This window comes from Bidens hawaiensis, unplaced genomic scaffold, assembly GCF_021521415.1.
Source record: "Bidens hawaiensis isolate Kalapana, Puna unplaced genomic scaffold, B.hawaiensis_p1.1 tig00007409_1, whole genome shotgun sequence".
NCBI lineage: Eukaryota > Viridiplantae > Streptophyta > Magnoliopsida > Asterales > Asteraceae > Bidens > Bidens hawaiensis.
This window is the reverse complement of record NW_027491513.1, coordinates 1,014,240-1,031,297: the sequence shown is the minus strand read 5'-3', so window position 1 is coordinate 1,031,297 and position 17,058 is coordinate 1,014,240.

The window sequence follows — 17,058 nt, the reverse complement described above, 5'->3', positions numbered from 1 at the left end:
AATAAAGTATATTACATGATTTTTTAAGGCTGATTTTCAGCCTCCAATAGTTTTATTATAATGATAGAATTTGCGTCAATTAGTATAAACTAAAAATTAGTACTTACACTTTCCATAAACAAAATGCGTCAAATACTGGATATTAGTACCAAATTCAATCGGTTTTGGAAATTTTAAGGACTGTTTTTCAGTTTCTAATACATGAAGTCCATGTTTGAAACTGAAGATCAGTCTCCATACCTTTGTGTCGTCGTTCATCACATATTCGAGACTGAAATTCAGTCACCAATAAATTTCCAACCAAAACATTGTAATGGCTACGCATATTTGTGACTAAAATTTAGTCTCAAATAAAACGCCGTAGAATTAGCAACTGATTTTCAGTCACCGACATCAGTCACATAAAAATCAGTCCCAAATTATATTAGAAACTGATAAGTCAGTCCTGGATATAACGTATTCGAGACTAATATATCAGTCTCTCATAATTTAGTCTCTAATGTTAACTTTTTTTGTAGTGCCTTCATTGAGGGTGTGGTGGAAGATTTGGGGGAAGATGGTAAAAGTGATGATGATGTGGAAATCAAACCTAGAAATCAACTGAGAAAATCAATTAATAAAAATTTAAATGAATCGGTAATTAAAAAGGGAGCACCGATTACCAAGGAGGCGTATTCAACGAGTAAAACCGTTTCGTTTCCTCAGGCTTTGGTGAATCTTGAAACATCATCGTCAATTAGAAAGAGGGGCCTACAACAGGAGAAAATGTGGGAAATTTTAAAACAAGTAAAAATTAATCTACCTCTCATTGATGCTATAAAACAAGTCCCCGTGTATGCTAAGTATTTGAAGGACTTGTGCACTCAAAAACGAACTCATAAAATGCCTAAACAAGTTGACTTAACTGCTAATGCGAGTTCGGTTTTGACGGGAATCCACCCACCCAAACTTCAAGATCCGGGAACGCCAATAATACCCATTCAAGTGGGCGATTTCAAAATGACAAGGGCGTCACTAGATCTTGGAGCCGGGGTGAGCATTCTCCCGGGAAGCTTGTACGGCCAATATGATTTTGGTCCCCTTACAAAAGTCGATACCATAGTGGTGTTGGCCGATTTAACACTTAAGCTTCCAAGGGGAATAGTGACTGATGTAATTGTCATGATTGAAGATTTTTATTACCTGGTTGACTTTCTGGTTCTAGACTACGTAATAGTTGACCCGAAACGGCAACCGAATGTGATTCTCGGTCGGCCCTTTTTGGCAACTGCAAATGCTTTAATAAACTGTAGAACCGGGGTGGTCGACATGGCCTTTGGTAATAAAAATCTTCGGCTCAATGTGTTTTCAAATGTATACGCGGCTGAAGTCATTGATGGGTTGAATCCTCACAAAAGTAAGGAAGATGCCACAGAGGAGTGCGTTATTTGTTGCAGGGAATCTGTTGAGCATGTGTTGCAGTTGAAAGAGGAGGAAAGGGCAGTTGAGGTGTTCGTTGTGAGTATTGGGAAGCCACCTTGGTCTCAACAGGTGGAGAGACTATCGGACACTATTGACTCCAAGTTAAAACCTTCACTTGAGAGTCCACCAGTAGTGGAGTTAAAGGAACTCCCAAAACATCTCAAGTATGTATTTTTGGGAGAGGGAGAGACGTTACCGGCTATCATTGCCTCAAATTTAACAGACGAGCAAGAAAGGGCATTGATGGAAGTTTTGAAGCATTATAAAGCGGCGACTATATGGATGATCGCGGACTTAAGGGGTATTATTCCGTATGTTGTGATGCACAAGATTATCACAGACCTCGAGGTAAAGCCCGCACACGATGCACAACGATGGTTGAATCCGAATATGCGGGAGGTTGTGAAGAAAGAGGTGTTGAAGTGGTTGGATGCGGCAATCATTTTCCCGATCTTGGATAGTACTTGGGTGAGCCCGACACAAACGGTCCCGAAGAAGGCGGGTATTCAGATAACCCGTGATGAGAAAGGTGAGGAAATTACTACCCGACCGGTAACCGGGTGGCGGATTTGTGTTGATTATCCGAAGTTGAACGCGTCGACCTCCAAGGATCATTTCCCTTTACCATTCATTGACCAAATCATCGAGAAATTATCAGGTCAGAAGTTTTACTGTTTTCTAGACGGTTATTCGGGGTACAATCAAATTGCCATTCACCCCGATGACCAACATAAGACCACACTTATGTTTCCATGCGGCACATTCGCATTTAGGCGAATGCCTTTTGACTTGTGTAATGCCCCGGACGCCTTTCAAAGGTGCATGATGAATATCTTCTCAAATATGGTCGGGGATTCACTAGAAATTTTTATGGACGATTTTTCAATTTTGGCTCATCTTTTGAATTATGCTTAAATGAAGTAACGAAACTTTTGAAAATATGTGTGGAAACGAATCTGGTCTTAAGTTGGGAAAAGAGCCATTTCATGGTTCAAGAGGGAACTGTTTGGGTCATGTTATCTCAAGTAGGGGGATTGAGCTTGACCGGGCGAAAGTCAATGTCATAGCTAATTTACCACCTCCTAAAAATGTGAAGAGAATTCGGTCATTTTTGGAACATGCCGGATTTTACAAACTGTTAATTAAGAATTTCAGTGTCATAACCAAACCGTTATGTAACTTGTTATTGAAAGGTGTACCATTTGTTTTTTATGAAGATTGTTTAAATGCTTTTAATGTGCTTAAAAACAAATTGGTTGAAGCCCCAATCCTACTGTTGCCCGATTGATCACTTCCATTTGAGATTATGTGTGACGCGAGCGACTGTGTTGTCGGGGCTGTTCTTGGTCAACGGGTGGACAAAAAGACCGTTACAATATACTATGCAAGCAAAACCCTTTCCGATGCTCAAATTAATTATACCACTATAGAAAAGGAGTTGCTTGCGGTAGTATATGCATTGGATAAATTTAGATCCTATCTGTGGGGAAGCAAAGTTGTTGTGTTTTCAGATCATAGCACAGTGAAATACTTGATGGAGAAGAAAGATGCAAAGCCACGCTTGATAAGGTGGATTTTGCTCCTCAAGAATTTGATGTGGAGATTCGCGATAAGAAGTGGAGTGAGAATGTTGTTGTGGACCATCTTTCCAGATTGGTAGAAAGAGAAGAGAAGGAAGATGCCCGAGAGATAAATGAGTCATTTCCGGATGAACAACTGTTCTCCGTGTCAACCTTGCCATGGTATGCTGACATCCTTAATTTTCTTGTTGCATGTACCATTCCAGATTTTTGGCTAAAGAAAATGAAGCACCAATTCATGGCTAAGGTGAAACAGTATGTATGGGAGGACGCAGACTTGTTTAAGATCAGGGCGGATCAAGTGTTTCGAAGATGTATTCCAGATGAGGAGATCCGTAGTGTTTTGTCGCATGCGTATTCACTTGCATGTGGTGGCCATTTTAGTGGGCAGAAAACTGGTCATAAGATTTTAGCATGTGGTTTTTACTGGCCCACTATTTTCAAAGACTCGACGGAATATGCTAAAAACTGTGTGAGATGTCAACAGTTGGGTAGCATTTCCAAGAGAAACGAGATGCCCATGCAACCAATCCTCGTAGTCGACATCTTTGATGTTTGGGGGATTGATTTAATAGGCCCGTTTCCAAATTCCTTCGGGAATTATTACATTTTGGTGGCGGTTGATTATGTTTCAAAATGAGTAGAAGCAATCACCACCAAAACAAATGACCATGCCGTTGTTTGTAAGTTTGTCCAAGCGAACATATTTTCTAGATTTGGTGTCCCCCGCATTATAATCAGTGATGGGGGATCACATTTCAATAACTTTAATTTTGGAAAAATACTTAAACGGTATGGCGTAAACCACCGAATAGCCACACCATATCACCCGCAAACGAGTGGTCAGGTGGAGGTGTCCAATAGGCAGATTAAAGAAATTTTACAAAAGACGGTGAGGCCCGATCGAAAAGATTGGTCTACAAAGTTAAATGATGCTTAATGGGCCTACCGAACAGCTTTCAAAACGCCTATCGGTTGGTTTATGGAAAGGGTTGCCATTTACCCGTAGAGCTTGCTCATCGGGTATTATGGGCTGTGAAGAATGTTAATTTGGATTATGAGTGTGAAGGTAAGGAGCGCAAGTTGAATATCTGCGAACTAGAGGAGCTTAGAGATGAAGGGTATGAGTGTGCTTCAGCATATAAAGATAGGATGAAGTGAGTACACGATGCGAAGATTAAGCGGAAGGAATTTGAAGAAGGTCAAAGGGTCTGGTTATACAATTCAAGAGCAAAGCTATTTCCAGGTAAGTTGAAGAGCAAATGGTTGGGACCATACCAGGTTATGTGTGTCGGTAAGTTCGGTGAGGTTGAAATTGAAGATTTCGACGATCATTTAAGGCAGGTGGTGAACGGGCATCGATTAAAACTGTACTTGGAAGACGCGGATTTAAATAAGAGCATACATGAGTCGGTGGTGAGCTTTATAGCGAGTGAATCGACATATTCAGCCGAAAGCTAAGAGCCAGGTAACGTTGGGCTGTAGACATTAAATGCAGCGCGTCCCGGGAGGCAACCCGAGTTTGGTTTGTACATTTTCTTTGTTGATTATTTAAAAAAAATTGAGCCGAAGCCACCGTAGCCTACGGTGGCCCGACCGTAGCTTACGATGGCACCGTAGGCTACGGTCTGTAGAGTCTGTATTACGGTAAGTCGATTACCGTAGGCTACGGTAATGAACCGTAGCTTACGGTGGGTTAATGTGCAGCGACAGCGAGCAGCATAAAAAAAAGCCAAAAATATATGAAATAGCATCAACCACACATCTAACCTACCATAACCAAGATCATCTCATCCATTCTTCTTTCTTCTTCTTCTTCTTTCTCTCCTTCCACCATAACCATCCTCTCTAACAACCCTAACTCCTTCAATCCTCCATCAATTCCTCCGATTCCGGGGTCTAATCTCACTAATTTTTCGAGAGGAATCCAATTGTGATGTCGGTTTCCTTCAATATCTCTACGTTTTTGACGGATTCGTGGTGGAGGGTGACGAACTCTAGAAATCAAAGTTGGGGTTTCTTGTGTTTTATTGTTTATTTTAGTAATTGAAGTGTCTAGAGACTTGTTGCAACACTCAAGGTATGTGGATTATTGTTTTACTGATGATTAGTTGAGGTATGTTGTTACTAGTTCTTTGGTAGATATACTTGGTTTGGAATATGGTTTTGGGGGTTGGTTTATACTTATTTTCTACATCTTTTGGGTGTTGGTTATTGTTTGGGGCTAGTACACTTGTGCCTTTGATTGGTATGGTCGTCATAATGGTTTGTGAGTTTGGAATTTGATAAATCAAAACCAAGATTTTGTGAAACAAGAAGGATATGTTTAGAATAAATAACTTTTGAAAATAAACTAGTGATAGGGTTAACACATGGGCATGACCAACGACAAGTGTGAGGAAATTTTGGGTTGGTATTAGTCATAGTGAGAAGCTCGGTTAATGCATTGTGTTTGCTACATTTGTGTAGGATGGGAAGGACAGGTGACACTCGTAAGAATCCACCACGGAACAAGGGTAAAGCAAGCGCGGGCTGCACCGGATCCTCCATTACCGAAACGGAGGCTAATTTTAAGGGATGATGATGAGGAACACGATCCGATGAAGGAACCGTATGAAGATGAAGGCATGACACCTCCTCTTAAGCCGATCTGGAAAGGAGGTCCTTTGTCAGCGATTGATCCACAATGGCAGGCAGAATTATGTAATGATGAGATGAATAAGTTGCAGATGAAGAATTTGGGGATTATTTATGAGAAGAAAGTCGATGTTGGTGACATGAAACCATTCGGGATTGTCAGAATGTTTAAGAATGAAGGATGGGAAGCCGCTTTGAAATGCTATGATGGTGAAACTAAGGTCTTGTACATGGAGAGTATTCAGGAGTGGGTATCCACGTTGAGATTGGATTGGGGAAATAATCCACCAAAAACGATGAGGTTGATTAGAATGGCTAACAATATAAAGGTTGTGATGTCAATGGACAGTCTTCGCCGTATCGCTCAGTTTGATTCGCGGCCATCAAGGGAATACATCTACCCGTCGGAAGCTGATCTCTACCGACACCCCGACAAACACCCCACATATGAAATGATGACGGTGGAATTATTTAAACTGGGGATGGGTCACCAGTTGTTAAGGAATAATCTGAGGGGACAGGTGAGATTACTGTTGAGTTTGGTGATTACTAATGTTATGCCACGACGGGGGGATCGAACAAGTGTGCGGCAGTGGGAAATCCCTATTTTGTATGCGTTAATGAAAGGGACGCCGAAAATTTCATTCCGGTACTTGGTTATGATGAATATTTGGGAGGCTCGTCAGTCGAAGAAGAAACTGATTATCCCACATTGTCAGCTGATAACGGCTTTGACGAAAATGAAAGGTGCCATCGGGGAGGATGCACCAAGGTTTGGAAAAATCCATACTCCTTTTTTGATGGACCAAATGGAGAAGGGGGGATAGGAGACTGAGATAACAGCAGAGTATTTGATTTTGAAGCATTGGGATACCAAGACATTGTTGAAAGCATTGAAGAATAGTGATGGTGATGATGTTCTGGAAGAAGTTTATGAGCCGATGGTTGGCGTGGTCAGTAGTGGGGCAGCATCACAAGGTGGTGTTGAGAGTAGTCAAGCGGGTGATACGTTTGTGCAGCCACCTTTTATTCCAGTTCAGGAACCGCATGTGATGTTTCGAGATGATGCGCGAATGACCGAATGGCTTCAAAATTCGAGGCCTGATGTTTATGGGGGTTGGAGTAACGAGTTTCAGTACACAGTACATGTACGACCAACAGAATCGAAACGCAGAATTACAGCGTCAGGAAACTCAGCGATTGTATGACAGGATGGAGCTATGGAACCAAACCCATGCATATAATTTTCAGCAGAAGATTAATGACAGGCACATGGACCATCTCCACAACAGGATGCATGAGGCATGGCATCACGGGGAGTTGGTGGTGGCAAACCCGCCTATGATCGATTACACTACTTTGGGTTCTTATGATGGTAGTGTCTAGTATCCACCACCGCAGGTTCACCACTCACGGTGGGTTGATCCACATGTAACACCCCGGCTAAAGCGGAAACGCCTGAGTGTGACGTACAAATTGCTCAAACACACGTGACACTATTAGGTGACCATAATAACATTATTTCATTTAAATCATCATGTAACACAAGTTTATCAAATAATACAAGTTGAAACAATAAATAAATAAATGATAAGTTATTCTTTGAATATCCTATAGGCATGTTATGTGTCTTCTAACTTTCATCCTCATATTTACACCTGTAACATATGTATAAAATAAAGTCAGCTATGAACATAGCTGGTGAGATTCCCACAGTTTGATATAATACATAAAAATCATACAATTCCATGAAACTTATGAAATGAGCACATAAGGGTTCTTTACACTCGATGCAATGGACCTGAGTATAAAGAACAAACGAAGGTCCTTTCCAGTTGGGGCTACCAACGTACTCGGATATGAGGTCCCTTTTCCACTCGATATAAATGGACCTGAGTGCAAAGGGGGGCGTATGATCATACTTATTGAGGCAACCACTGAGCAAGTAATTCTGAGTAAGTAATCAAGTAAACACACAAGTCCATGTAATGAATTGTAGTTTGTATATGACTCGATAAATCATTAATTAAATAGGATACATATGACACCCAAAAAAATAAAAGCGTTTAAAAAAAGGGGGTGTGAGAAAACTCACCTTGAAATTTAAGATAAACCTTGCAATGAAAAACCGAAAACATGATAACGAAACCAAAGAAACCGAAAGTGCGTTAAGGAATTCGAAACATTGAACTTCTCGAACAATAATTAAAATAGAAAAACAAAATCTAACTATTGGGATTGAAAAAGTTATATATAATTGGTTAACGGGATATTGCATTATCTTAATATATTTATTAACATTTGATGGCATTTTATATAATATTAGTTTTAGATTTTAACGAAACTTAACGATTTGTTAACATTCTAGCTAAATACTAGTACGAAAGTTACGGTGTTTACGGGTCATCTCTAAAAAAATACTTATGTTGTTGAACCAAAGTTAATGACTTAAAGTTTAACATTTAACGAATTAAAAGCTTAATAGTAACGGAATTGTAAACTAATTTTAACTATATAACGAAATATATTATTTAAGTTTTATTAAATTAATAGTTTATTATTAAGAGAACTTTAGTAATTATGCGATACAAATTTTAATGGTATAAAATTTATCACGAAAATCATTATTTTAGCGGTTTATCAAGTTAACGAAAAGTAGTGATAAAATATTATATTATTAACGGTTTAACAAAACGAATAATATAATATTATCGGGTTCTATGGGACTTAACGAAATATTAAAAAGTTTGTTTTCGAAGGAAAATGATAAAATTAAATTTATAAATAGTTTTATTTAATTTAAAATAATTTTATTTGATTTAAAAAGATTTTTAATAATTTTTAATGATTAATATATATAAGAAAAAGGTTTTTAAAGAAATATAAAACAAAAAAAATGGCCTGACCCGGGTTTGAACACGGGTCCTTCCATTAACAGTCAAGAGAAATTACCAACTAGGCTGGTATATATGTTGTTTGAATGGTGGAACTTAAAATATATATATATTATACTACAAACTCATCTTCTTCCTTATACAAACCCTAAATTCTCAATCCATTAAACCGGTCCATGTTTGTTAAAACTAAGTTGGGGGTTTTGATTATTGGTTAAAAACTATTATAAACCATATAAAATTAGCTCGTAATGTTTCCATTTAACGGTTAACTATAGTCGCCGGAAGAAGACGAACTTGAATGATTGATTATGGGACTTAGAGAGTTTATCAGTGTAAATTGATGTTGTAGATGAATTTAGATGAACGATAGTGTCCTATTTATACAAACAATTGGGGCGTTTACACGTTAATGGTGATTGATTGATTTGGCCGAAAAGTCCGGCGACGATTACGGTGGTCACGGGATTAATATGCTCGAATTAGTACGTTATAAATCATTATAATTGATTACTGATGCGCGATATTGGAGTCTAAAGTCGTTACCATGTTTAGTTTGGTCAAAAACGTGAGAATGATGGTTGTTTACTGTTTGGCTGGAAAATCCGGCGTCGCCGGCGGCCACCGGCCCGGAAAAATGGGGCTGGTGTGGGGATGAAGGGGTTGGGATTTTTTTAATTATAATATCTTTAATCAAATGACACAACCAGTCCCTCATGTTTAGTTCTCTTTTAAAACTGATTTAAAGTTTCATTTACAACTATTACCCTTGGACTTTGGAATTATTAATATTAAGGATTTGGTGGATTATACTTTGGATATTTACAAAACAAACCCGAAAGATTAATGATTGGCATAAACGTTTGAAATCTTGGGTTCGATGATTGGACAAAATACATAATAAACGAACGGATGAACAATGAACCTCAAACGTCGGAAATTCTTTATTAATGATAACTACTAAATAATAATACATCTAAACGACCTAATTAGTCGGTTTAACGAATTCACATACGTAAGAAATGACAAATAAATACATGAAATGAAAAATACTATTATCTATATATATATATATATATTAATAATCAAAACAGAAAATTTAAAATGAATCGGGTTTTCGGGTTTGAAAAGTAACGGATGTTACAGGATTCACAACTTTTAGAAATTTCGTCCCGAAATTAAAGTAAAAGTAAAATTTTAAAAGAAAACAACTAATACAATGAGTTGTTATAAGTTTTAACAATTTTTATATACATAATTAAATAAAAACTAACGTTGATCTTTGAATGATCCGAAAGACGCCACAAATAGGAATATGGCAAGGACACTTATATATCGGATGTACCAGCGGCGTATCCACCATGCCCTTACCATATTTCATTTGTCCCGTCCTTCAAAATCATTCCAGGTTTCGAGTTATTGCACGCAACATACTTATCATGTCTTCCATGCGAGGACTTGGATAATTACATGTTGACCCATAATTACCTTTATCGTTGGATGGTCCACATAATCCGTCCCATTTTGTGGGTTTGAAAATATAATAAGTCGTTATGTGAAACCTTAGAATTCAAGAACAATGAACTATACAAATCAAAATTTATCAAAATATAGAAACCAATCCTTAAGGTCAAGGATAAACGAGGATATGAAATTATTGAAGTTTTAAAGATACAAACAATGTTTACCAAACAAAATGCGCGAAATTCTTAAGTGGTATGAAATAATTAGAATAACGGATGACATCAATTGAAATCATGAACACGAAATAATAAAGTTGAGAATAACATGGTAAGTAAACGTAGCATTGAGCTATAAAATGTAAACACATAAGTCGATAAGCATTGGGTTCGAGAATAGTAGAACTTTTAATAAAAGAATCAAGTAAGTTCTTGGAGTCAATAATGACTCGATAAACAAATGAAAACTTTCAATAAAGAAAATATCAACACAATAATTGCAACTTCAAGGTCAGAGTAAAACATTGATTCAAATTGATAAAACATTGAGGACAAAATAATCAAAACTTCAAGATCGAATTATGATATTGGTCTCAATTTTGGCAAACATTGGGATTAAAAAAAAATCAAATGATTCAAACAAAACATTGAACGGAAATGACCAAACAATTCATGTAACCAAAATAAACTCAACTTGTGTGTAAAAATGCTCATAGTCTCCAGCTTCCACTAAACAATTACGTTTATGGGAAATCGTTTATAGACCGCGAGAAATAACAGAGTAACCTGATTCAAAAATGCAACCACGAATGAAAGTAGTACACTAATTAACGAATAACCAAACTCAATATCAACTTTGTAAACAACCTTTGAAAGAAATCGATATCTAAAATTATTTCGATACTGTCCGAACATAAAATATATATAATAATATATGTATATAAAGAGGAAAGAAAGGAACACGAAAGTTAGCTTGCGACGCTTGTCTTCTCGAAGATGGATTGCGGTATGAAAATTATTATGAGGGCGATGGTATGACTTATTAACTTGAAACTCGTTGGCGTTGAAAAGTAAGAGGAAAAGAAGCGATTGTTGAGCTTCGTTTAAATTTATGAAAAACAATTGTAAAAACATGATTTTTTTTAACTCAAGAAAAATAATAATAATAATAATAATAATAATAATAATAATAATAATAATAATTTGCAAAGAAACATTTAGTAAGTACTGAAGTTTGCGAAACTTTATAAGACCTTTTAGTGTAAAAGATTTTTTGTCAGGTTGTGTCTTATGTAAAAGATACTCTAGCTGGCTTGTGATATAAACATAACGAAAATATATACTTTTAGTTTAAGTGGTTAACGCTTCATAGGTGTATGGTTTTATAACCTTAAATCCTGTATTAATGGGATGCTCTAGGGTTCGCACACCAGGGGTCTTTATGCAGTATATCGCCTAGGTATTCACATCTCCTAAGTGGATTTATGAATATTAAAAGAGCTCAAAGAGCAAACCCGTAGTTTATCTGCCAACTATAAGTCAGTAAACATGATCATTACGTGCTTTTAAAGTAGAATTACACTAATGACTTGATCATCCACGCTGTTAGTCATGTGGGGTCCCTGTGCTCGCGTCTCATTACATTAAGAAACGGACCACACGGGACACGTCACATGTAAGCCTACAGATGAATTCGTGCATACTCACCCCTGGAGATGGACTTTGGGGTGTTGCTTGATAACGGGGGTATACCACGTAGTGGGGGCTATTTGCTAGTTAGTAACATAATTGTACCTTAATCGTATCTAATGGCCATTCTGGTAGACATTGATGCTTAAGGTTAGGTTTGGGTCGATAAAATATCCATGATTGTTTTAGCTATTACATATGGGCTTAAAATGGTACACATGGTTGTGCATAGTTTTGATCATCTAACTCCAAGGTTTAAGTCAAGTTGGGGTGGTCTGGCTTGGTAAAACCATAATGAAGCATGGTAAGGCGGCTTCAGGGCTTTGATGTGTGGGTCCCATTTAATCATATAAACTAATGAAATTGTCACGCCTTAGTTGTCCAGGTAAGTATTAGGGCATGGCTCTAAGTGGATAGCAATATCGGCAATTGCGATTTTTGTGTTATTTGTTGATACTTAAAATAGGTTGATTATTTAATAAAAACAGTTTTCGGTTCTGATTTCATTGTATATCTTTTTCTGGACGAAAAAGGATAAGTGTGGGAATGTGATGTGTGGGTGAAATATCGTGCGCTAAATGAGTCATATCACATGTTTTGTGTTATTATATGCCGGAAACACGATTACTTTGTGTGCGTTTACGATTACAGGTGTGCGGAGCTTAAAGGAGCTAAATGGGAGCATATGAGATGGAAAGAAAAGGAGGATTTTATTGCATGGAGTGATAGAGCAAGTGAAGATGAAACACATGGCCGAAAACGAGGCATAAATCGGAGTCCAAACGAAGAAGTTACAGGCGAAATACTATGGTGGGTGACAGGCCACCGTAGCCTACGATACCCCACCGTAGCCTACGGTGAGGGCTGCCACCGTAAGGCAGTAAGGGTTCACTGTAAGCTACGGTCCCCACCTTAGCCTACGGTGGGTAGACCGTAGCCTACGGTCGTTTGGACGGAAAAAGTCGATTTTTTTTAGGTTTTTGGAGCTATTTAAGGCCGGATCAACCCTAGGCCGCCCATCTAGGATATCACAACATACTTGAACGTTTTTGGAGCATCTTGGCACGATTCTAACAGATCCTAATCACCCGAATCATCCATGGTATCATCTATTCAAGAATCAAGGAAGTCATTGAAGATGCATATGCTAGGCTAATCTCCTCGTGACCATCTCCGAGTTTAGGGTTGAGTTGTTCATTGGATTGTTGGTACTTTAAACCTTATTTTTGGATTTTGTTTGTGTGCTTGAACATACTTTTGGGTAATCAATGATATTTGCAGTTTATTAGTTATTGGTTTTGGTCATCAACAATTAGGATTGAGTTCTTAGTGTCATTGACCTAGTATCCTTAACCATAATACTGAGTGATTCATCATTGTTTAAGATTAACAATCAAGTAGATTATTTTTTATCCGTGTCAATCAATTGGATTAAGTTCTAACGATCAACATAGCCACACATCTAGTCTCTTGGTTTATTGCTTCAAACAAAGGTTATAAATTCAATAGGTTTAATCATCAATCTAATTTACTTCAAGACCTGAAACTTGGAGATTGGTTACTTTTTAATAATTGTTTACAAATCAAAATCTTTAAAACCGCTTGACATCGTCTGTCCGTTTAGTATAATTATTATTAAACATTAAACTCGATTGGCACTTTCCACTAATTCCTTGTGGATTCGACACCTTAGCCCTTGCTAGTAAAGGTATTTTATAAATATTTTTGATTGACCTTTCGACATCGATCAGGTTTGCATGGGTATGAAGTCGCCTTCATGGACCTCCAGTGGCCTGGACCGTGGTTCTTTCAGAGGTTTCTTCCCATAAGGATGGTAGGATTCTGGATGCTAATGGATGATGGATTCTGTTTGGAAACCCGAGGATCCTGGTTGAAAGACTGAGGATCCTTGAAATTGGTGGGTGGAGGATCCTTGACAGAATCCTAAGGGTCCAAATTGGAAGGCCGAGGATCCTTGCGAATGGTGACTGGAGGATCCTAAGGGTTGACCTGATGATCCTTGTTGAAGGATAGATGATCCTTGCGCGCGCTGGTCAGAGTATCTCTTCTGGAAGAGGTCCGAGGATCTCTGCTGGGGGTAAGAGGATGTTGGGCACCTCTGACCCAGGAAATCCGGAGTGCCAAACTCAAGCATTTTCGGCATGATGGGGCTTGCGTCTTCAGCAGTCTTCTTAGTTCTCTTGATTTCCTCGATCTCATGGAGGATCCTCTGGTTGGTCTTGTTCTTCTGCTTCAAATAGCTCTTCATCTGCGAACACAAAATAGAAACATCATTGTTAGCAGTTACCGTTTGGGAGACAGTAGTGGATTTTGGTCCAGAGAAAACAGCAGTCTCCATCTTCTGAGCAACATTTATGGGCTTTTATGGCTTCGTAGAACTAGGTAGTGGTGGTAAAGTCATTTGAGCCGAGACACTTGAAGCAGCAGTTGTGGGAACAGCTTTTCCTTGAGAGGCCATTGAGTGAGTGATAATAGGGATTGAATAAATGTAAGGATTTTTTTTTATTAAAGCACCAAAGACCCCACGGTAAGCGCTAAATTGTTTTGGTTAAAAATCAATTTAAGGATCAATGAACCAAATTCGTATGTGAGGATTGGTGCTTGTATGAACAAATATGATCAAAGTAACAATTATAGACAATGAACACGGAGATTTATACGAGGAAAAGCCCTTGGAAACTAGTATCTCGCCGGCATAAAAACCTCGGGCAGTGAAAACTATCACTACCGATTATATTGAACTTGAAAAGACTACAAATGGTGGGATTATAGCTGATCGTGAGTTCAAGTGTTTCTGCTAAGAGTTCTAAGTGCTCGAGTATTGTGTGTTGTGATCAGCTATAGTTCGATGTATATATACAAGTAAAAATAATGGCTAGTAATTAACTAAGCTATAAACTCCGCCACGTTCGTTTTACTTCTTCAACTTGACCATTTAAGAGCTTGGACGAGAAGGGAAGACCAGGTAAAATATCTCGTCCGCAAGAATAAGGATTCCAATAAGCACGTGTTATACCTGCACAAGTAGATAAAAATATAACTGAAGTCGACTGTTAAGGATCCTTAAACCACTGAGGATCCTAAGTCCTGGTAACAGCTTCCAATGATAATGGATCTTCGAGGATCAAAGATCCTGGTGCCATCAATAATAATGATGTTAGGTTCAGCTTTTCTGGCCCAATCCCGTGTATTACACGGGTTTATAACCTAGTTTATATATATCTAAAAATTTATGTTTCTTAATTGGGGTGTAATGCTGAGAAGATGAGACGTGTCCAAATTGCTAACAAGATGTCAAGTGCCAAAATCCGTTTTTATTTATTACAGATATAGAATAGAATATAGATTTTATTTTTTAAATGTTTAAAACCAACAATAAAAATTGTATATAGATAATCTCATCGCGCCTCCCATTATTGGTATCAATCCAATAACGATTCATGCAAGCTAAATTCTTTAATAGATAATTATGTCAAAAAAAAAAAAAAACTTTAATTTAATTAATTAATTGTTTCTTTGTCAAAAATTACACTTTCATCCAAAAATTACTCCAGTTTTTTATCTTTTTCTCCTTGAACATTAATTTATTTCTATGTACATTATTTAAGTCTTTAAATTGAAGGAAATTATATTTTTTTTACATATTTTTTATGAATATTAACATGAATTTTGAAATCTACTAAATTAATCTTAATTTATTTCTTTTAAATACCCTACTATAACCTATAACCATATCGTGTCTCATTTTATAATACCTTGGGAGCTAATGAAACTATTTTAATAAAATTGAATTATCTCAATTCTCGAGCAATCGCACCAAAAACTTGAGTTCCTTTTGGATTTCCTTCTTGATCAATCACAACTGTAGCATTGTCATTATATCGTATTATCGTACCGTTGTCAGGTTGAAGTTCTTTAGAAGTACGGACACACAACCCTGACCATTTCTTATCTTTCTACAGGCATGTTTGGAACTATGCTTTAATCACAACAAACAATAACGTCACCAATATGAGCATATCTGTAATTGCTAGCTCCTATGTTTGAATACACAACAATTCTCGAACCCTGCTGTTTTCTGCTACATTCAAAAGGGTATGAGGTTGAATCATATCATTTTTTAACTGTTTTTTACAATATACAGTTTGAAGAAAAAAAAGAAATATTATTTGTTGAAAAAAAGAAACCTGAACCAACTATCATTAAGACCTATTTAGTTTTTATCCCGAGATGATGAATTGAGGTTTGTATCTTCATTTTGGAAGCTGCTATTGAAATAGCCCCGTAGGCTATATTTTTTGTTACTCCACAATTTTATAAAAAAATCGACCTGGTTTAACAACTTGTTATGTAAACTTTAAGTCTGGCAAAGCGGTTGGAACTGGTTCATGTCAGAAAAACAGGTCGGATCAGATCAGATCAAATTATGTTCAAATTAGAATGTATTGCTTTAGAAAATAAAAATGTGTATCAAAGTTTGGAAGTGATCTAATAAAGTGCACAAGATAATATGGGTTGGGTAATGGATTAAAACATATATAGGTGGTCGGTTGACCAGCAAATATTTTTTTGTAGGTATGGTGGTGTAGTGTGTAATAAGTGGCGTTTAAATGTATATTTTGTATAGTTTTATAGTTTTTAGCTTGTTTATGCTCTGGTATTGTTGTACTTAGTGTGTTTATTTTTAGTGTGTTTGTTGTTCATTTTCGCCCTTGTGTCTTTTGTCTCTGCATTGTGTCTTTTCGGGGTTTTTTTGTTTTTTTTTTTTTTTGGAACGAGAATCACGAGGGAAACATTTTTTTTTTATTTATATTTTGAGTTACAATTTTTTTTTTAATTTTTTGGAATTTTTTTAGGGGTTTTTTGTCTGGCCACAAATTCTTCTCACACTTCTCATTTTTGTCTCCCTTTGTATTTTAACTTTTCCCTATTAATCAAACCTTAACGACGATTTTAACACATTACTCTAAATTAAAACAAAGCTACGTTAAAAAATAAAACAAATCATTACAAATATAAAAATAACAAAACGATTAAAAACCAAAACCTAAATAAAACCCCCGTAACACAGGGGGGCTAAAACCTAGTATATATATCTGTGTGTATGTATTTTTAACGTTTAAACCTAAAAACTCAACTCATTTAAGTTTATTTTCTGAAAAAAAAATTTGTACAGCCCAAATTATAACCAAATAAATCTATTTAAAAATTTAATTGTTTAAGCCCAACCAAAAACCTTTTTAACTAAGCCCAAAATTGTTTTCACCTTCAGCCCGGAATTTTTAACGATTCTCGAAGCTACCATAGTTTAATGGT